The sequence below is a fragment of the Platalea leucorodia genome (genome assembly GCF_965183815.1).
Source record: "Platalea leucorodia genome assembly, chromosome: 2".
NCBI classification, from domain to species: Eukaryota; Metazoa; Chordata; class Aves; order Pelecaniformes; family Threskiornithidae; genus Platalea; species Platalea leucorodia.
In genome coordinates, this window is record NC_138824.1 from 94,736,601 (window position 1) to 94,759,824 (window position 23,224).

Below are 23,224 nucleotides of genomic sequence, written 5' to 3' on the forward strand. Positions count from 1 at the left end.
CCAGAAGTGTTTGTCTTACCACTACAAGTGGATGATGGTGCTGGTATATTTAGTGTATAGGCCCCAGGAGTGCTTCCAAGCTCTTGTCTCTGTGTATGGGCCTTGGATGTTTCTCATTCCCACAGTAGGAAGGGGCTGGGCATGTGCACTGGTCACCCCTTCCCAAGGATTTGTCCCCATGGGAACAGTACATGGACTAGAAAAAAAAGCAGCACACTCTGCCAGGTACCCAGTCGGGATGATGGGGGACCCAGGCCACCCTGTGACACCCACCTACTGCTAGCGTAGACACAGCCAGTAAAGACCAACCCTTCCATATCACAGCACAGGGCACCCAGAGGCTGTTGAAACTCAGAGCAAGTTTTATTCAGTACACTCATGGAAGGGATCTGAAATCATGTGTTGCATTTATTTATTTAAATCACCACTAAACTTAACTGGGTGAGAAAGGGATGGAAAGCATTGCCTTTAGGAAATCCCACCTGGAAGCAGTTCTTGTGCTGTGCAAAGACTTGCAGGAGGCCACGGCACCCCAGGCACTGACCGGAGCATGCCTCTGACCCTTGCCTCTCAGTGACTCCTGAACGTGAGCCAGGGACACCTCAGCCAGGGACACCTCAGCCAGGGACACTGGCAGTGCCGCAGCTCTTGCTAGAGCAGAGAGCCTTGCGTCCCCTAACAAGGAAGGATAAGTCCACGAGCACAGGCCAGAGCAGCGGGTGGAGGTGCGATGCCTTCGTGCTTAGCATGCAACACGGGAAGGGCAAGGGGCCGGCAGCAAAGCCGTAACACTGACTATGCACAAGGTGCCGGCAAAGCTGCAAACCAAGATGCAAATATGGAGAAACACGTTTTCCCTTTGCTTTTTCCTCTTGGCAATAAGTGCTACCTGTCAAAACGGTAGGTAAAGCCATTTCAGACAGAAATGTAATTTACAGTTTGAACGTGTCCCTTTGAGTCTGTAAACTCCTTGGGGCAGGGATTATGTTTTTGATCTGACACATTAACCAAATGTAAAGCATTGAGCTTTACAACCCAGAATTTCCTAAAAGATAAAGAATAATGATAATAACTTCCCCCCCATCTCTGGAACATGTATCTTGCTATTACAAAGCTCTCTGCTTGCAAGAAGAAAGCTATTTATAGGTTGAAACAGATTTGCAATCATGTGTGATAGAGAAGGAGACTGAGAAGAAATATGCAAACCAAAAAAAGCAATGGCAAAAATTTGCATAGTTCTTTAAAGTTTTCTTCAAAAGCTTCTGCAACATACAACCATCTGGTTTTTAAGAATATCCTATGGGGGTAGCACGGACTGCTCTCTCTTCTTTTTCCTCCTTTTTTTTTTTTTTCTTGTTTGAAACAACAAGCTCTACTTGTGGAACAGTCTCTCCCTTTAGCAGGGAAATGTGTGTAATCGTAAACTATTAGAGACAGACATCTGTATAGTAACCTGTACTGCTGTATTCAATTACTCAGTATTTTAAAGCAGTTAGTATGTGCCAATTTACCTCATGATGAAAATGTTTGTCAGAATAATATGCTTTATTCTAAGCACCTGCTATTTAATATTTGAGAGAGCTGGAAGTGTAATGAGGAAAGAGGAAAATATATGCTTGCAGCTCAAACATGAGCTGTAAAAGCAATTCTGGGGTGAAAAGTGGTACAGCTGAATGGAGACTAGACCATTTTTCCTCCATTTGTAAACTAGGCACAGAATGACAAGCTAATTCCCAGCAGTCGAATGCTACAGGCATGGCCATTACTGTGGCTAGTTAATCTTTCAATCTGTGTCTCTATTTGAAGAAAATGGTGCAAAACCAAAACCCAAAGCCTCTTAGTTGCCTGTGTGACCCAGCTCTGTGGCTGGCACATTGTCAGAGGGCCCAGGAAGCCCAGACTGCCCAGCCCCCCAGGGAACTCTGGCCTGCGGCTGAACTGAGACGGGGAGGGGCTGAAATGCAGTGTGAGGAGATACCATGGGCATCCATCATGTGACATGTCTGCAGAAATTCTCCTTAAATCAAATGTAGCTTTGAAAACACAAAGTCCTCTCCCATTCCTATGACAAGTTGATCAATCAAACAGCTAGGGAGGCTCAGACAAGGTGGAGTTTAAATCAGCTGTGTGATGCTGTCCGGGATTTCCATGAGTGAGGATGGACCTGGAGTACTGCACATGGGGCGGGTGATATGTGTGGGAACCCAGAGTGTCTGGCTGCCATTCTCTTTATACTACGAGCTTTCTTCTGCTGATGGTCCAGGAAGGACTGTGCTGTGGTGGTAATGCAGCAAAGTCACCTGCTGTTTTGATTTCACCCCCAGTATTACTGTGTAATGGCTCGAGTGAGCGTCTTGAATAGATTAGTCATTGTACAAAGACACCTAGACGGGCTTTAAAATGAGCCTTTCAGATTTGGGTACCTAAAACTAGGCTTCTGAACCCATCTTGAACCATGTAAACAAATTATCTTAGTTCCAGACGGTCTGAGCAGGCAGCGGTTCCCAAAGTCAGGCTGTTAATTTAGGTGCTTACTTTTGCATTTGGGAGCTAATGCTAGACATCCATTTTTTCAATTCCTGGCATAGCTCTGTAGGATCCACATGAAGGCTCTGGTGGATTTTCAAGCTCACACTTCCAGCCGTTGCCTGCCTGGAACAAATCATAAGCTTCAGCTAGCCCTTCTGCCAGCGAACTGATGGAAATTCGCACTGTTTCACAGGCTGAACGCCCCATACAAATGCAGAAGGGATGCAGTAAGACAGCCTGCCAGAGAAAGGCAGTTGGCAGACTCCTGCCTTAGCACACAGAATCCAGCTGCTCAAAATGCATAGGATGTATCCTGCAGGATGGCACACTGGATGCCTACAGTGACGAGATAATGTGACATTCAGCGCTGTCAGTGAGCAGATACAGTGAATGCTAATAGGGTCTGCTCCTATTCCCTGTTGAAGTCGGTCATAGTTTTGCTGTGAACTTTAGCAGAAGATGGAAAACAGTGAGATTATGGAAGCTGACACCGCAAGAAGAGTGTTGTGATTCAGGTGGTGCATTTACCCAGGGACAGCTCTGTTCCTTCAGGTTGCACTTCAGCCCCAGTCAGCCACAAAAACGCAATATTCGGGGGCAGCATCTGAGCCGGAAGCTGCACGGCAGGTTCAGCCTTCATCCTGCTATCTCCAGCAGCAGCTGAAGCCCTGCTTAGGCCCTCTTCTGGTTGTATCCAAGGTGAATGTTTCCTCAGGTCACAGCATGGAAAATACTGAGCAAGGAGTTTTGCTTCTGCTCACGGAGAGGAGCTTTTCTGCAGGGGAGCTGGCTGTCCTATCCTCCACCTCAGACCCAGGAGGAGCGTCAAGGCCCTAGCTCTCCCCAGGCCAGCTCCTTCCTCCCAGGTAAAGCAGCTGCCCTTGAAAACAGGTCTCTACTCTTCTTGCAGAAGCCTGTGTCCACACTGGTCCTCCTCTCCTGCCTCCAGGACAAGAACTGTAGCATCCTTCACTCTCTCCAGCTGCAACTAAGCAAGTACAGGTCTCTTTTCCAAACAAAATTTCATCCATCCTCCTTCAGCTCAATCATTCAGCTAGCATCCGAGGTGTATCATGGGTTGGGGATGCTGTGACCGAGGAGGGTGTTTCTCTCAGCTATAGTGCTCAGCACCCTGAGCGCACAGCCCTGCACAGACCACAGCCCATGTTGGTGAGAAAGGAAAAGGTCTTGCTCCCTCTGCCTGGTTCCCTGGGCCCTGGGGAGGAAAGGTGACGGCACTGGGGCGATGGGTTTCTGGGGTACTATGTGAGGGAGCCCCTCAGTCCATGCTCTGCCAACATCACCAGTGGATAGTTCATTTGTGTTAGGTCCTGAGCAGCTGATAGATGAAGTGGGTTGGGAACTGTTCCTCCACCTCTTTCTACTAGGAAAATATGTTTGAGATTTAAAGCTCTCTTGTTTCCTCTCCCCCGCTGAAATACAAGAAGAATAAAAAAAATAAAACCTCCTTTTTGTATTTCCCTCTAATTTTTCACTGGGCATATATATTTTTGCCCAGTCTAGCTGACGGATCTCCCTCGGCACACTTTAAAAGATTGCCAAGAACATCTGTAGCAGTGGGTGGATACTGTTCTACTGTATTTTACTGACATCTGGAAATTTGGAAATAAGGTGTTGGAATAACATTTGCAGAGAAAGAGTCGAACCAGCTAAGGATTTAAACATTTATTTTGCCCATAATAGCCTTCTCCTAACACTTTCCCCAATTTATAGGGCTACAGAGCACAAAGGGAACTAGTCCAATACTCAATTTAAATCAGTTCACGGTTCAGCTAAAAGGCCACTGTCAGCCAAGCACTGCAGTTACACTTGTAATAAGGAAAAAGAGTTCACACAAATAAGACAGGACAAAAGCAACACAAATCCTTGTGGATTAACATCAAAGATCGTTACATGAGTTAGCTACTTTCTTAGTAAGCTAAAATTTGTCTATTATTATAAAAGTAAATGATTCAACATCTTAGTCTTTGTCAGTAATCTAACTTCTAGCCATGATGACAGATACCAGTGATATATGACCAGGCCCTTTATAGAGATAAATGGTAATAACTACATCAAACCATGAAATAACATTCCAGCAGCATCCCTAGCAGTGACTGTAACCATTGAATTTCTTAAAAACAAGCAGGGCAGTTGATCTTATCCAACTGATTTAATTGTCTAGTCCTCCCATATAATCTGAGGTTTGATACCGGAGCTCCTCACACAGAACAGTCAGAGGGAAGCCCTGAAGACCAGCTTCAAAGTTTAGTTTTCCTCCCTGCTTGTTTTCTTCCTAAGTTTAACTGGGTACATTTTTTCCATTACCATTGTCTCCTCTCTTCTTTGGTCTCTCGTCCCTGTTTCTCACCCTAGCCTCCACATTTTCTCCTTTCTTCTTTTCATTTTTGGTCTTCTACCCTTTGTTTCCCATGTGACGTTTGTTGTTACAGCACAAGGGCAGCTCTGTCAAACAAGCAGATTTCACCTTCCAGCTGAGGATCGTAAGATTTATGTCTTCTGAGCTTCTTGGTAATAAGCCCGGACCTCCCATCCCAGCTGCCGAGACAGGTTTGCTGCCTGCATTCTGTCTCACCTCATCCTTAGGACCGACAGCTTCACAGGCCTTCTTCACTGGGAGAAACATGTCCTGTAGGACATCGAAGACCTGCTCCCTGAGAAAATTAGGAACCAGGACAGTCTGAAGCTGACCTGGTATGATATAGTGGGACATCACGGAGCACAAGCAACTGTTTTTCACAAGGCGCGGGATTGCTGCCGGGATTGCTGGCAATGAACCGAAGGTAAAACACATCTGGTATGATGAAAGACCAACAAATGGGCTCTCTGTAGTCCAAACTGTACCCTTCCCTTTGCAAAAAGCCTGCTTGGTGCAAAAGAGTCATACCCTAAGGGCTTTGCAGAAGTGAGCAGTAGACAAGGAAGGTAGCTGCTCCTCAGCCCCACCAGGCAGTGGATGAAGGGCAGCCCTGTAAGTGCAGACACCTGGCAGCTCTCCATGATGCCTGCAGCCCAGCACCACCATTAAGTTGGCCTCAGCACACCCCTCTCGCCTGGGGATGCCCAAGGACTGATGTAGACCGTGGTGGTGGCTCTCAGAGGCAGCCAGCCTGGGGGAAGTGCTCTGGCTCTGTGCGATGGGGGAGCTTGAGGAGCAAGTTTTGAAGTGGGGGATGAGGGCTGGGGGATGTGATTGCTCCTCCACGGCTGGGAGGTTGCTGCCCAGAGCTTCTGGTTGTCAGGCGCTGACCTGACCTACATTGTTAATACCAATTGCAAGCAAGCGAGCAAGGAGGGCTGCTCGTACGCAGATCTGATTAGGAGGAAGTCATTTTTTCTCCGTGCTCCATGCCTAGGAAATTTCTGTGTTGGAGAAGTTGCCCACGTGGGGGAGGATGAGGCATTAGGACTTCTCGCCTGTGCTCAATCGGCAGCAGCTCTGCCCTGCTCAGCTGTGTTGGCCCTGCAGCCCCAAAAGATCTGCCACGGGTTCCCAGCCCCATGCTGTAGAGCCCACAGGAGCTCTTGCAGGAGAGGAGCTGCTCCGGGAAGCTCTCCCTGAGCTGCTCCCAGCCAGAGCGAGCGCAGGAAGCAGCAGAGACAGGTAAGCGTAAGTCAGGTTGTGCCTGTGTGTCTGTATGGGACCTCCTGCAAGGGGATGGAGGTGACATCCCTGCAGCACACCTGCCTCCTCTCTCCCTGCCTGCAGCAGCATCACGCTGGCAGGGGCAGGGTGCACACTGTGCCGGGGGCCTTGCTCAGCCCATGCATGAGAGACAAGGGCAGAGGTTTGGCCTGAGGAAAGCTGTGTGCTTCCCTGCCTAATTGAATGGGAATTGAGGCAGTAGCGATGTCACCCCTCCGCCCATCTCAATGGCAGATCAGACATTAGTGGCCACCCAAGCATTTGCAGCTGGTTGTAGTGGCACTGAGGATGCAGACGACTGCTTCAGAGATATGAAAGGATGATTTCTGACAGCAGCCGAGACTGCTGTGGTGCCTGGGGAAAACACGGTGTTGTCACTGCGTAGGCAGCCAGCAAGGAAAGAGAAATTTTACTCCACCTTCTACTTCTCCTCACCAATCTACCCCTTTTTTTTTTCTTTTGTTACCAGAAATATTTCAACCGCAATTAAAAAAGTGTTATTAGCATTTAATTGGTTTGGAGTCCTCACTGTGATGTTGAGTCCTCATGCTGATGTCATCCTGGTTGTCATGGATACAGGTGAACAAGCTGCTTGAAGTGCAACATCAGCGCCAGGCTGGAGGGGGCTGGGAGGATGGAGGGGGGGACATAGGGAGAAACCTGAGGCTGAAAATGGGTGAGCAGAAACAGCTGCTGTCACCAGGTGAGTGTGACTGTAAGAGATGGGGAGAAGGAGTAGAGAGCGCTTAACAAAGATACCAAGGTTATGGCATTGCATTCATGCTCTTCAGTGTAAGGTGGGAAGGCAGGCAGCTCCCTGACATTAAACACAACAAGAAAAGTCCCCCCTGGACAGCCCACAATTAAGAGAAAAGCCCAGGCTGATGCACCTCCATGTGCAGAGTAATTAGAAAGACAAGTAGTGTCTTTCTTTTGGTTTAATCTGTCTAATAGGTAAGGAGGGAGTAGCAGAAGGGAAATCATGGGAAAGAGCCAGAAAAATATATATGCTCATGGGAGTATGTGTGTTTTTATGTATGCAAAAGACCAACTCTATGTGTCTGGAGGAGATAAAGGAAGACTGTGGGACTGGGTATCTGTTCATGTGCATCCATATAAGACCCTCTAAAGAACTTTCTGAGTAACAACAATAATAATAAAAATAATAAAGGAATCCCACCTAAATGAGTTGCAGAAGTAGTTCCTCTGCCTGTTCCCGTTTCCCTTCTCTCCATCTTCCCTTGCTGAGAAAGAAATTAAAATGTATTTTTCATACAATATCTCTAGCACTCTTTTATGTAATAATCCTCTTTCTGTGAAAGAGGCAGGTCAGCAATAGCTGCAGGCTCCTGCACAATCAGGGCTCATCTCATAAAAATCTCCAGCTTTCCCTGGGATTTTCCAGCCACAACCTATTAAGCATTTGCCTGTGACAAGAAGCCAGCCTGAGGGGAGGGGATCTTTCAGATGATGCTTGGGCAAATTTGTATTTATTTACGAAGCGGTTGCATGGATTTTTTGTAATGGAGAAATTAGACTTTTAAAAATGATATGTTGGGTTTGAATTAATCTTAATAGGCAGTTATGGCTTAATGCACTCTTTAGCTTTTAGTCTAAATTTATTATTCTAAAATACAAGTTTAGTTTTAAATTGGAGAATGCGGCATGGAGTGTGATTTCCCTATCTTACTCCCCTCCTTTAATGCCTGACTAAAGGTGTGATTCTCCAAGATACAAAGGAAGGTCAAACACTGGTCTCTAATATACAAATATCAGAACAATGATTTACAGCTAAGCTTTGCGCTATGGGTGACTGCAAATTTGGTGATTTAATATTTCCTGTCAGAAAATTCCTATTAATTTAAATCTAAATTATGGGTTTCAATACAAATATTTGCTCAGAACAGTGATACAGAACTTTTGAAACTGTGAAAATTATTTTTTCTTATTATTATGTAACCAGAACTTTATTTTCTGAGGTTCAAAGTGTCTTTGTATTGCAGCTTAGGCTAACTAGAATGCACACACATGTACAAAGATACGGTTGCAATCAAAATTAAAAGCTTTGATTTGCGTGAATTGATTGCACTCCCTCCTCACTTTTTGATTGCTCAGTTTTTTAGGAAACATTAGTTTTTTCCCCAGTTCAGAACAGACTTTTTTTTCACATTAATTTTGGCTGAGCCTGCTGCACTTTATATAACCACAAGTGTAACAAACAAGCTGTCGACGAGATTTTTTTTTTTTCCCTGGTGTGCCATCTTGAAATGGCCTCGTTGTGGCGACCCCCACCAAACTCTAGATGTGGACAGCCTTTTCAGCAACCTCTGCAGAGATGTCTTCAATTTCCCACCATGTCATTTTCAGCCTCTTCCTCGGTGTGACTGTGTGTGACACCGGCAGGGCTGTGCTGGCAGGCAGGTGGGCTGTGGGGGGGTCCCAGTGCCCCATTCATGAGAGGATGGGAGGCAGATGGACTGCTGAAATGCACCCTGCCCTGGCGGCCAGAGCCTGAGGGTCCTCCAGCCACCCTGCAAAGCCATTGATCTGGTCTCAGAGATCATGCCCCGAGCTCCCCTGCTCCTCACCTTCCAGGTGTAAGTGTCTATAAACTTTTTATGTAAAACTTACAGGGGCAGATGCCTGGCTGAGGTATGACTGAGGTTGCTGAGCACCCTCTCCATATCTCATACCTGCTTCAGTTTGAAACAGTGTTTTTCTTTTGAACTCTGTTTCTCTCAGTTTGGCCACAGTCTGAGCTAAAGTCTTCCCTCCTACCTAGTAAAATCAATAAACATGCATGAATTTGGGGGATGGAAATAATACATTAACTTCAAAGAGAAGAAGCAACCATGTCTTACAGGAGGATTCACAACATGATGCCTCCCAAAGGGTAGGTTTACTGAGACAAGAAGGGATCCCTCCTGGCACAAGATAACCCAGCCAGGACTGTTCCTTAAAGGAAGGATATTGATATCCACTGGCTTTCCCAGCCCTCCCAGCAGTGTATGGTCACTGAGAGCAGGCAGGTATCTGCTTTTGCACAAGGCTGGAAATCCTGGTGAGTCCCCACCAGTGCCTGGCCACAGCCACCCTCCTCCAAAACTGGGTCTTCAAAATCAGCAAGAAAGTGCCAATGAGGCATGGGACCTTGAACTGCCTTACTGGGGGTATTGGGGCCAAAGGAAGTGAAGTGGCAGAGTTTGGCTACTGAAAATAAAATTTACCTCGGGATTCTTCGGTTCTTCTTGTTATTTTTTTCCCCTCATGCTTCTTTTTCTTTCCACAGTCTTTTTAACTTAAAGCACAGAGAAAATATTTTGCCATACCATAAATAATGGTGGGGTTTTCTTCTTCTGCCTTTCATCCGCTGCATGAAGCACAACAAACTGTGAGTAAGTCTATCCCAAACCATGCATTACAAACGTGTTGTCAATTTAAGACACATATGTGCCTAAAAATGTTTTATACTCTATTGTCACAAACAATACCTACAATCTGCTAGAAATTAATGGGATAAAAGGACGCAGAACACATCTCTGTAGTTCAGTGAGCATTTGACCGACACCTTGGGTAGGATTTACCTCATATCACTTAAGATGTCCACAGCTGAGTTAGTCACCCTGGGCTCACTGTAGTCGAAAGAGAGAGACGAATAGGTGCGTTTAGGGAGCAGCTTATGTGCTTGCTTTGCTTGAGCATCCACGTTAGGATGAGATGAATATAGTGGGTGTATTGACCGGGTTCCACTGACTGCAGGTGGTGTCCAGGGGGAGTAGATAGAGGCCTGGGCTGGATGTCTGGAGGTCTGGGCTGGATTCCCATTCTTTACATGCAGTTTCATTGCTTCCCCCACCTGGGCAGTTTTCCACTCATTTTCTGTTCTTTTAGGTGTGATTTTGCAACAAATCCTTATGTAAGAAAAAAATTAATTTTGAAACAAGAAGATGCTAATGCTATAAACATAATTGGGGAAGCACAGTGGCAGTACCTTTTAATGCACTGAAAACAGCTAATGTTGAAATTGTGATCATTCCTTTGTCGTTATGTTGTCAAACCTCCTAAACTTTGCTTTTTTTAGCTTATTAGGTGTCATGAGAATGTCTGCAGATGTCCAGCGCGTTATGCATGTAATCTATCGTCTCCTTCTCTCTTTCCTCCTCTTTTTTTTTTTTTTTTTTTAATAAATGTAAATAAGGAAGGCCAATATAATAGAACAAATTAAACTTTTGACCAATATATTGGTGTGTACATCTGCATATTCAGACATGTAGTCTTAATTAGTAAAATCCTGACTTAGGACTCTAAGGAGTCGTTGTGTTACGCAGTTGGGGAAGTCTGGTTCAAATATTGTAATCAGCAACCAGCCTCTGGTGAAGTCAGCAAAGTTGCTCCTATTTGAATTTGCTGAATTTAGTTACAGTGCTTTACTCCATTTCTAGCCCTGCCTTCATTCCCCATCTTGTGTGAAATGAAATAAGTAATTTTCAGCTTAGCTTCTCACTGATAGTGATCTGCGTCACAAAATCATCACACGCCAGACACTCCGCTTAACTGCAAGTGCTGGAAACCTGATAGCTGAGCCTCTGCTGCAAAGACGCTCAAGGAAGGGTTTGTATATGGCTTCTCAAAGGCATCCCTTCTACAGTGAAGGGTGCTCATAGGTCAGTGCTAAAATAATCAACTCGGCAGCGTAGTGGGCGAAACTTCTGCTTTTGTATTTGTTGCCCCTGCAGTTACTCTCCCTCCCTTAACCTAAGTGGAAAAAAAAAACCAAAACCAAAACAGAACAAAACTAAAAGAAAAATCCAAAACCCCTAAATAAAAAAATCACATAAAATGCACAAAAAAATATTTCATCCCCAAATGACAGTGAATCCTATAGGTTAAGGATATCATTTATTTTTTTACCAGCAGTTGTCACAGCAGGAAATGGCCACTGTAGGCTTATAATTGCTTGGTTTCAAAGGGGGAGATCTTTTACTTTCACCTCCTTTCTCTGTCTTTAAATTACTACTTGGAGTCTTTGTTGCTGCAGTCCTTATCAGCACTGCAGGAGACAGTGATTGCCTTGTATCTGAAAACTACAGTGAAATTAAACCTTAATTGGTTGTTTAAATGGGGTATGATATAGACCTTGAAGGACTTAAAGATATGTATTCCAAATTGGTTTCAGGTTTACTGTGAAGGGTCTGACCATATACACCTTGGATGATTAAAAGAAAATGCACCAAACTCTCTTCCAGGAAAGAGCCTGATGATTTAGTATGACGCCATTACCAAAATTACAGGAGGAAAACTAGAGAACATTTTCCATGCACGGTCTCCCATTTCCTCCCTCTGGGATGACAGGTCACAGCTTATTTATGCAGTCTCTCTGAAGAAGGGTGAAAACAAATAGCCAAAATAAATAGATGAAAAGTGGCAACATAAGCATTTACTCATTTCTTGCAAGCTCTCCTAGGGAAAAAAAAATTAAACCTCTTGAAAATGTTAATAAGAAGGGGCAGGAGGAAGAGCTAGAAACAAGCAGGTGCCCATGGCACCGAAGACAGATTTAGCAAGCTCTATGGTAAGCAAACGCCTGACCAAAGAGGTGTAAAACATTCCAGCCTCACTTTGCAGTGAGTGCTTAGGAGCACACGCACTCCTGGGTGAACTTGGCCCCAAGTTGTCGAAGGAGCTTCCAACCCAAACAACTGTCACATTCTATATTTCCCATAAAGTCAGCTTTTAGCTGAAACCCCACGTTTGGCTTGGCCCGCAGGAACCTGCCCACTGACTCACTGAGTGGATCCGCTCTCTCCGCACTTTCCACTTTCCTGGAAAGAAGCACCACAGCAATAACGCACAGGGTATAAAAATGCTAGTACAGCCTCGAATGACTGAGTTGTGCTCAGCTTTGCCTTCAGATGCTAAATAGCAGGGTAGTACTGCTGCCGTCAGAAATAAAAGGCATGCAAAGCTAACCCACGGCTTCCTGCTCCACTGCAATGGCTACAGGGGCTGCAGCTGCACTGGAGTTCAAGGGCTGGAGGGACTTTGGTGGCATGAGCTGGAGGGGAGCTGGCATGGAACCCAGGCAACAGCTTACACCAAGACTTTTGCTAAGTGTGCTCTGCTGTGCTTATAGTCTATAGGGCTGCAATATGAGAGGGAAAAGGAGAGATGGAAGAAGGGAAGAGGAGTAATCAGTTAGTGCAAAATCTGCTCTTTGTGTAACTGATCACAAGGTGATTTTGAAACACAGCCTTCCCTGTGGCAGGTGGCCCCAGCAATAAAAGGATTATGAAGAAGGCTTTCAGATACCTCTCTGCTATTAGTTCTGACTAGCTGTTTGTGCAATAGTGATGGAACAGTAAATGGTTACAGGCAAGGTGGTTTGGTTTTGATACACCTTGGAAGTCTACTGGAATAGGGGAAGTGTGTATCTCAAGAATCTCAATTCCTGTTCATAATGTGCATTTTCTTCACAGAATCACAAAATGGTTGCGGTTGGAGGGGACCTCTGGAGGTCATCGGGTCCAAATCACCTGCTCAAGCAGGGCCACCTAGACCACATTGCCCAGGACCACGTTCAGGTGGCTTTTGAATACCTCCAAGAATGGAGACTCCACCACCTTTCTGGGCAACCTGTGCCAGCTCTCAGTCACCCTCCCAATGAAAAAGTGTTTCTTGATGTTCAGACAGAACCTCCTGTGTTTCAGTTTGTGCCCATTGCCTCTGGTCCTGTCACTGGACATCACTGAGAAGAGCCTGGCTCTGTCCTCTTTGCACCCTCCCTTCAGATATTTGTATTCATTGATGAGATCCCTCCAAGCCTTCCCTTCTCCAGGCTAAACAGTCCCAGCTCTCTCAGCCTTTCCTCAGATGAGAGATGCTCCAGTCCCTTCATCATCTTAGTGGCCCTTCACTCAACTCTCTCCAGTAGCTCCCTGTCTCTCTTGTACTGGGGAGCCCAGAACTGGACCCAGTACTCTGGGTGTGGCCTCACCAGTGCTGAGTAGGGGGGAAGGATCACCTACCTCCACCTGCTGGTAACACTTCTCCTAAGGCAGCCCAGGATATCGTTAGCTTTATTTGCCACAAGGTTATGTTGCTGGCTCGAGTTCAACCCTGGCAGCACGACCCTCTGGCATATCAGCCAATCCTCCCAGTTTTGTTGCATCATCAAACTTGCTGAAGGTGCATTCTGCCCCATCATCCAGATTAGTAATGAAGATGTTGAAGAGGACTGGACCCAGTATTGACCCCTGGGGTACACTAGTTACTGGCTTCCAACTAGACTTGTTCCACTGTCTTCCACCATTTCTGTCCATTACTTCCATAAGGGGTATATATATTGTGGGAGTCATAAAATACAACCATAAAACAATGTTCATTTTTTCTATACCAACTGATAACAATTTTTTTTTAAAAAAACTTAGGGACAAAAAAGTGAAAAATTATTCAGGGAGGAATTTCAAGGCCTCATCTGTGAAGGACATGAGAACCAGATGAACTTTAAGCTCCTCCTGCAGTGAGTTTAATGAAGAACTGCTCATTAACTGGTTGTTTGAATCCCCTACCTAACCATCACTTGGGCACATTGAACTGTAATTTTAGAGCACAGAGAAATCCTAGATAAAAGCTTTTATTTTACTTGCAGCAATGTATCCTCTCTTGGTACTAGCAGAGAAAAAAACAGTGAAAAAAATTAGAAAAGGAAAAACAAGGTGAATTCTAAGTATAATGATGTTAAAAAAACTAAAGAACATTTTTGTACCTACAGGGATCCTGTATTTTGTATCTTTTTTTCTGGGCTACACGAAAGGCAGACTCAAAGGCTTCTTCAAAATGTTTTCCATGTCTACAAAAATATCCATGACTATTTGCCCTTCAAATAAGAGCACTCAAATCGTCTGTGGTGCAGCCAAATGTCTTGTTAATGGCTAGCCTCTGGAAGTGTAAGAGCCTTAACACTAGTGGCTGCCTTGGTTACTGCACAAACAGTTTCTCCCTCGGGGAAAAACAAAAGAAACAAAAAACCCCACAACCCACGACCTCTCCCCAAACCCCACTTTATTAGTATTTGCAAAATTCTGGAAAAAGCAAATGCTAGCCAGCATTCAGGTAAGCAACTTTTCGTTTGCAAAGATGTTATGGAAAACCTTGCTAATTAAAATTTGTGTTGGAAGGGTTTCTGTGATTTATTAAAGTGTGTTTTACGAAAGTCTTTTTTCTACGGTCACAGAGCGCATTCAAATGGTGTATTGGTGAAGGAAAGGCGCTTTTGCTCTGCACCATGATGTCATTTCATAAGAACAGGGGACTGTCTCTTCTGTTCATGTGCCAGCCCTCTCCCAGCCTCCTTCAGGTGCCTTCTCCTCCCAGCCGGTCCCGCTGCTGCAGCTGTATGTATCTCCGATGGGGGCTTTCAGCAGGTTCAGCATCTCTCAGCCCACCGGGGCCCAAGCAGGAGGAGCAGGCTGCAGAATTTAAAATCAATGTTAGACCTTCAGAGACATGATCTGAATGCAAACAGTGTTTGCCAATTACAATGATTTCATGAACTGATTCTTGAAGTGTTAATTCCTTTATAGAATTTGGACTGTAATAGCTTGATATTGACAAGAAATAAGATGATCTTAAATCCCATGTGACTGACATTGCTTAATAGCAAGAGGTAACTGAGAGATGCAGTAGGGATGCCACTGCAAAAGCCCCTGAAACAAACCATGTAGGAATAAACGACGCTGAGTTCCTGCCTCATTCCCCTCGCTCCCAGCACCAGACATACCCTGGAGGTGGACCCTGCGACATGGTCCCCAGTGCTTGGGGTGGCCTTTGGGCGCATTCTTTGGCACTGAAACTGTCCTCCCTGGCAGCACCCACACTTTTCACAGCGGACTGAGGCACAGCAGTGCCGCCTGTGCCAAGACACCATCACACCACATCTTTGCACTGCCCAGCCACACATTCAGTGAACAACCCTCCTAAGGTCATGCTACGCCAGGGCCAAGGACGTCTCCCAGAAGAGACTTGGCCAACCTGCTCCCTTCTCTCCGCTGCACACTCAGGCCTCAGAGAGCCCCTCGTAGACTCCCCTTACAGAAGGGCTACTTCTGTGGCTACAGCTGAAGCTGAAGCCTGCTTTGCTCTTGGTGAGTGCCACACAATCAATCAGCACCTCCCTGTCAACAGCCCCTAATGGGATCATGGCCTTTGAGGGAAAGTAGACCCCTGTCCTTGAGCCCAACACCAGGATCATCAGCTGAGCAGTGAGCAGGGGTTTGCCAAAGCTGCCTAGCACCCTCCTGAGATTAGGGCATGCCTTTATAGCCTGAAATAGCTCCTGGCCATGCTGTGCTCCTTGGCAGCTGTCACAACCACTTCCGAGAACCACATGGAGCACTTTTCTGCTTTTTTTTTTTCATATCAGTCAGCAGCTTCCAGCATGGTCAAACAGATATTTCTGAGCAGGCAACAAGGCTGTCAGTAGGCAAGACACACAAACACAGGGCTAGAAGAAAGAAGACCTCATGCCACTGACGGTGCAGCCTCAGCACCCAAACCCAGGGCCCCAGCACGTGTTTGTGAGCACTTATAAGCAATAACCCACACAGAACCTGGGCTGCTGGTGTGCCTGCACCTCTGTGTCACACAGGGTGGCCCCAGTTCCAGCAGTTCCTGAGGGGCTGCAGATGAGGATGCGGATGGAAAGCTCCTGTCCAGGGCCACCTCACTGGGTCAGTCCTCACAAGCGATCAAATGAAACCCCACAGACTTACTGGGATGACCAGTAATTGCTTGTGTCACTTTTGCAGTATGCTGCCCTGAGAATTACCATCTAGTTTTTCTCAAGAAGGTAGTTTTCTAAGCTCTCTGTAGGTCCTTCTATTTTGCTGCTATGCTTAGTCTCTCACCAGGAAAAGATCTGCTTTGAATAGGGTAAATGTCCACTTCCTACAAAGGCAAAAATAAACCCACTTTGCAAAGTGCTGTCAATAATCTGTAGTTAGTTGTCTTTGCAAATAATCTTTGCAGTAGTCAATAAACTGAAGATTTAACTTGCAGGCAGAGCAACAAGGACTGATGCTGGAGTGGCAAAGATGATACATCTGGAAAAGCTGTATGGGAAAGACTACTCCCTGTAGTATGTTTGCCATATGCTTTGGCAGTATGAGACAGAGAGGATATACAAATGTCACATTTGTTTTAGGGCTGGCACCAAGCAACGCATATATCTGCTGCATGCTGGTCCAAAACTTTGTCAGAGCAGAGGAACACCTTTCTTCCCTGCCACATACTTCTTGCATGAAACATTTGAGGCAAACAGTAATGTACTCTTGTCAGGAAATGTCTCAGGAACCACTAGCCAGAACACCAAAATGTGTGTTGGATTTTGTTTCACCTGAAGTGAACCATTGTGCTCTGGACTACAGGCACCTGTTTTGTACTTGGGCAGTGAACCACAGTGCTGTGCAAGCATGGAGTTCATTCCCGAGGAGAATGCTATCAAACTGATTCATCAAATCTATGATCCTCTGAAATTGCCTTTGACTGTGCTCTGATTTGCCTAAATGTGGTTCTACATTTGTGCCAGGCTGCCCTGTGAGTGTTTCCAAAATCCTTTTCCACTCTAAACCTGGGAATAAGAATAAGCATACGTGCTTTTAAAAAGAAGTGCAGTGGTCCCAGGACTGTCCATATTACTTTATCTAGAAATACTTCTGGCACAGACCAAAGGTGACCTGGCTTTTATGTAGGGCAGCTCCTGTGACAGATGAGAATAAATTGTTTATATGCTTAATTTGTTCTTGTCTGTAGCACTGCCATGCCCCTCTTAAAAACCTCATTTATAGAGCTCCAGTCCCAGGATCATGCTGTTTGTAACAACTCTATTGAAGAGTTATTTTTTCCAGGTAATGGCAAAAGGCCAGACTGCAGCCCTTTACAGGAACAGATTCAGTCACATGTAGGCTACTGTAGTCTGAGGGCTAAGCTGGGGACAGGAAAGGCTGTGGGAAGAAACTGAGGTTCCTCAAAGTCTCTTGGAGACAGAGGCTGCTCACAGGGAGATGGCATGTTTCTGCTTTAGTCTCAAGGTCCCCTCCCGCTCGCTCCATCCATGCAACCAAGGCCACCTGCTGCCCCCACCCAAAGTGTCCTCTGGAGACCGAAAGCACGAGGGTGAGGTGTCCTGCCATGCTGAGGGACCCTGTGGCACACTAAAGATATTGTCGGTGGGAGTGTTCAACAGACAGCATCATTCACAAATCCTCACCGGGCCTTTGCCTGTGGTCTGCAAGCAATGCTTGGTTGTTGGAGAAAATATGCACTAGTCTTAGCTTTCTGAAACAACTTGTTTTTCTTTTTTTTTTTCCTCCTTTTTTGAGAGAAAGAGGTGAGGATGCAGGAGAGGATGGGTGTTAGACACAGCAGTAGTTTGGCCTCTCCTTTGATCACTGCAATAAGGGGCAACCTGGCTTGGAAAGCCCTGAGATACACTGCAGATGAGCGAAGGGAAGATGGTACCCTGCCTGAGTGCCTGAATGCTCTCTGGCTGGAGAGGGCTCTGTCCTTATCTTTCGCCCTTTCCTCTGAGTAGATTTAGGGTTCTACTGTGTACCTGGCACGCACCCTCTTCTTGCAATAGTTCCATGAGGCTGAATTGGAGCCCTCTCAAATGCAGAGAGGTGCCTCGGTGGTATCTCATTTCAGTCATTCCCTGGTCCATAGCCTTACTCTATCTGTGAAATATCACACCTCTTCTTTCCTGATGGCTTGAATGCATCACATTCAGTGAGGCTGCACTATGGAGAGCTTTTGAAGAACAGTAATAATGAAGCCTCTCTAGTGCTTTTTATCCAGTGTGTAAAACCCAAACTTGTGGCGGTTTTATCATCTCTTCTCTACCCGGGCATGAAACATCAACATACAAAACAGTTAAGTGCTTTGTTCCTCAAAGCTGTCTTCAGTCAACAAACCCCTGCCACCCGTAAGGGACTAAATTCACACTTTTTGTGACAGACAAAGCCATAGCTAGGAATTGGTTGTAATACACTCAGAACAGCTTCTTTAGCTTCTGAGGCAAAAGGGTGGGTGGGGGGGGGTGGGTGGGGGGGGTGTGTGTTAAATGTGAGGTGGCCCTTGCACTTCATAATCTGTGCTCCTCAAGACTCTTTTATCTGGGATCCCCATGCAGCTGACGTACTACAAAGCAAGGGACTCCAGGCTACTATGGTAGGCAGGTTTTTGTGGTTTCTACCCCTCTTGAATGACTATTTGCACGGGCACTGCCATCGTTAAGTTATTTGAGAGGGAAAGATTCACACTCTGTTTCTGACATTTGCCTTCCATTGCATCCACACAACTGCTCTGCTTATAACAGTTTCTGCAAGAAAAAGAAATCCTGTAGAAGTACATCACTATTATTTCTGTCTTCAAAGAAACCAATTTCACCCAGAGCCTTATTAATAGTGGAGGTGGAAGTGGAACTCTAACAGCAAAAACCCAACAGGCATAATATACTTGGTTTTCTTTTTTTTTTTTTTTCCCCCCCTTATTAATGCTAATCCCACATTGCTTATTGCTTTTTTTGGAAGAGTCTGATTAGAACAAAAAGAACTGATATTAGCATTAATTGAGAAAAGTTAATTTCACAATGCAGACAGGTAAATGACCTGCTCGGGACAATGCAAAACTGATGAAACCCAGATCTTTGCGACCATTTTCAGAGGAAGGTATTATAGACTGCTAATTCTGCGTTATGTATTATTAATTGTGCATCTATTTTTCTTCTACCAATAAAACATGGTTACTTCAGAATAATTTTTTTCTTTCATTCTTTTTGCTTTATTACCAAGTAGTGATGGACGATACTTGAATACCTACAAACTTTCCATGCTTTTCTACCCAGTTTCTGGATCTTCCTCTGGCAACACGTAGGTAGATTCAGCACTGAGCCCAGTGATGTCAGTCTCTATTGAATTTATTAATTGAAATTAGACCAGGGCCTTTCATATCCAGCTCTCTGCTGAGGAATGTGCTGAACCAATTGACCAAAGGAAGGGCTCATTTTTAATGTCATTCAGAAATTATAAAAGATAAAATAAAATTAACCCTGAAAGAATGATAGCCCTTGCAATTATCAGAGCAAAAAACCAGGACTCTTATTTCAATATGCTGCAAAGCCTGTGGAAAATGATAGTCTTTGATTTAGATGTTTGGTTATCTTTTAGCTCAGTAGGTCTCTCCACTTGGGTTTGCCTCTAAAGAACAACATCTAATCCAGGTCCTACAGCTCTCCTGCTTGGAGCATACTTCACTGCTGCCTTTTGTACTCTCCCTGAAGTGAGATGGGACACCTCCAGTTGCTCTCCTGCTAGGCATCTGTTGGGAACAGAAAACTCAGAGTCCAGGAGGACTCATGTCAGGAAGACCCCTAAAGGACGTGTTTCTCTAGCCTTTCTTCTACAGAGTTTGTCTCCTGTGAAACAGTGTACCCCCTCGCTTGGGTGACAAGCCAAGAGGGCCAAAACCTAGAATATTAAAAAAATTAATAATGCATAAAATCGGCAGCCATGATTTGTGCATAAAACAAGGCAAATTTAATATATCTCACAAAAGAGTTTTGTTTTACACTAATAGACTTAATTAACTCTTTCTTAGATAATTATGAAAGTGAGATCTCAGAAGAGGTGGATAAAGAAATCTCATGATTTTAATTTTAAATATTTTTTTTTAATTTATATTGTGCTTTGATTTTCACAGTTGTGCTTTTTTATGGCCTAATGCATCACAGAGTTTGGGCAATTTGGCATAGAATAAAAGAATCAAAATTAAAACATAAAATGCCATAAATCTTTTCTCCCCAATTTGTTTGCACCACTAAAACTTGAAGCATTCATTTTAATCCCCAGTTTCTGATGGGGACATTTATTTTATGCACAGCTAAGCATGGAAATCCTCTATGCTTATTTTCATTGGATTGCTTTTGCCTCCTCAGATTAATTCTGAAGAATGGGGCTTTGACATTTGTCTTAGTTGTCCTTTTGAACTTTCAAATTATAATTCATAAAACATTTTGTGTTAAAATCCTAACATTTTTACTGTGTTTTTTCCAGATTTTTAAAGAAGCCCTAATTGCTTATGTATCATCCCTCTGTTACTGTAGGACTGACAACTTCTTACTTCCATCTTGGCCCTTTTGCTAAGGAAGCCTTGTTGAAAGAAAAGATATTTTCACCTGGACAGTCAGCAATGTTTGCCCAGACAGATGCCTTTGAGGATCAAAAATTGTGGCTGGCTTGTGGCCAGCTGACTTTGGGTGAGGTGGAGGTGGGGGTGGTCACATCTGCCTATACACATGTGTGCACCCCCCTCATTGCTGCCCACAGAAACCATGCCAAGTGCATTTTTTTCCTTTGGAAAGGAAAAGTCATGCTGAAGAACTAACATAGCCTTGGCTACATGCACTTTTCAGAGGACTTTCTGATGACTATTAACAAGTTTTGAATGCCTCCCCCTTTTCATCCTACCTGTTTGCTGGGGCTTCTTCTATGAGGAGCATCAGGACGTATGAAGGGGTAATGTTGTCTATTCCTTGGTGTTTGCTGGTCTGAAGGAGGTATAGGAGTTCAACAAAAAAGCAGTTAATGGTGTTAAAGGAGTTGATATTAAATACTGTGTTCAGGTGGAGACAGGTAAAAAACAGAATGTCCATCCCAACATCCACTGGAGCGGGTCCTGGTCCAAATGTCACCTGCAGGCTTCTCCCGGGTCAGGCTTCTCCTCTCCTTCTGCAAAAAGCCATGTACAGCCAGGGTGCAGCTGAGAAATAAATAGGAAGGAACAAACTCTGAAGGACAGCACCTATGTTTTTTTCTGAGCCCTTCCATGGCTACGTGCTGCCCTGAGAAATGAAGGCAAGTTAAAACCAAAGAATCACCTCGTAATTTAGCTCTGAGACAGAACATGAATGTGTTTCCGAAAACTGAAGCCCTCTGAGACCTGGAGAGCTTGTGGTTTGGCCCATGCTGCCTTGGCATTATAGCTATTTGCCTATGGCAGCGTTCACACAGCTCCCGCCCGACAACCCGGTACTGTTTCTGCCTTCCTTACAGCTGAGCAACCACTGCCCCCAAGTGCCCATTTAAAAGCCATTTGTTAAGTTGGGGGTTCACAAGGTTTTGCATGTGTGTGATACTGAGGCTAGCAGTGAGGCCAACTCACAGACTGCTGTCTGTGCAGTCTCAGCCTGCCTAGCTCCGGCAGCTGCTCGCATGGCTGAACCCCTTCCTTTGGTATCCCACAACCCATTTTCTCCCCACTGAACACCTATTACCTCTCAGAAACCATGATTTTTTAGTGTCTCCATTTCCTCTGGTATTGCCTTTATACCCTGCACAGTGAAAATCAGTTCCTTGAAAGCCACCTCATTGTCAAGATCAGTGCCAGACTACCATGAAGTTTTGGTCTTCCGTATACTAAAAAAACTAGGTTTCCTTATGTCTCCATGCAGAGTAATGGATGTATGTCATCCAGCATCATTATACCTTCTCTTTGCTTTTCAAATCAAATCAAATGCACTCTTTTATTTGGGCAGTATCATTCTCCAGCATTCATTTTCGCAGGAAAAAGAGATTTTTGCCTATAAGCCTCAGGCCCTTTCTCACCTGAGCAATTACCTCCTTCAAGATTTCTTGCTGCCTTATCAACAGCCACTCTTTTCAAGACTCTAGCTTTACCAGACTTTTTTTTCCCCCTTTCCTTCTTTTCTGGATGCCCCCTCCAACTTCCCATCCTCATGTGTCTTGAATTTATGAAGTTTCTTTCCACACTTACCTGTGTTCTCCTGCCCCTCTTCCCTTGTAGAAGCTACTTTCTCTTCTGTCCTCCTCCTCTTAGTCTCCTCCACAACACGTCTCCACACTTCAATGGCTCTCCCTCTTCTCCGATCCCTTCCTGTCCTTGCCTGACTCCCTCCTGGCAGGACTGATCCTGATCATTGGCATGGCTCCCATGATGGCTGTACTAGTGTCAGGGTCACCCACTTGACGTGGCAGCAGCTCCAAGGTGGCTCTCCATCAGTGTAAGTCCATCCAGTGCCACTAGCTGCTCTGTGTGTCCTTAGCTGACATCCACTTTATTATTCCCTGTTTGTCACCCTGTGACACTCTCCATCAGTTTTTGGACTAGGGGTGTTGAATAGCTCCTGATAAATACTTTCAGGCACCCTGCCTGCAGTAGCACCAAGAGGCATAGCAGTCAAGCCTCTCCAGGCTTCAGCCTCTCCCAGACCCTCAGACTGGGAAACTCTGAGTCCCGCTCCACTTTGTGGGGATCGACCTCTCCCCCAGCTGTGGATACGTTGCACAGGCAAGAGTCTTACTGTTGTTCTTCAGGCTCCAAGGCTGGCTTGATTATCATCAACCAGGTAACGTGGCATCCATCAGGGCAATATTGGTGCTGCTGCACAGAAATGAGGTCTGATTTGACCTAATTGGATCTATGTCTTTTTCTTTCATTACCATTTCAGATTTCCCCTAAGCCACAATAGAAAGTACTTTGAAGAGGCTTCCCAGTTCTAAACTGGGACAAACTGGAAGTGTTGGTGATATTATTCCTAAGGCCTACAGTGCCCATTCTTGCTCATTATTGTCTCAAGTTACATTTCATAATCTCAGGGACCCATGACAGGCAGTGCACTTGTGGGTGATGGCTGAGCTCTCCCAGTGGTTAGAAATGACAGCCACAGCAGTGGTGCTCCTTAGCATCACCCCAAGCATGTCAGGATCAGTGAGAAATTCATTGCCTATCATGTGGTACTGCTTTATTCAAATGTATTGAAGGTATTTAAACACATTCATTTAGTGTGCACAATGGTGGCTTTGTATTTAGGATAACTGTATATGAATGGATTGATGGTATTTGAATCTCAGGCATCTGATATTACAGCTAAATAAAACAGGCCATGAATACACACTACAATAATATTTACTCGAAATGAAGGATGGAAAGAAAAGAAGAGAGACCACAATAATG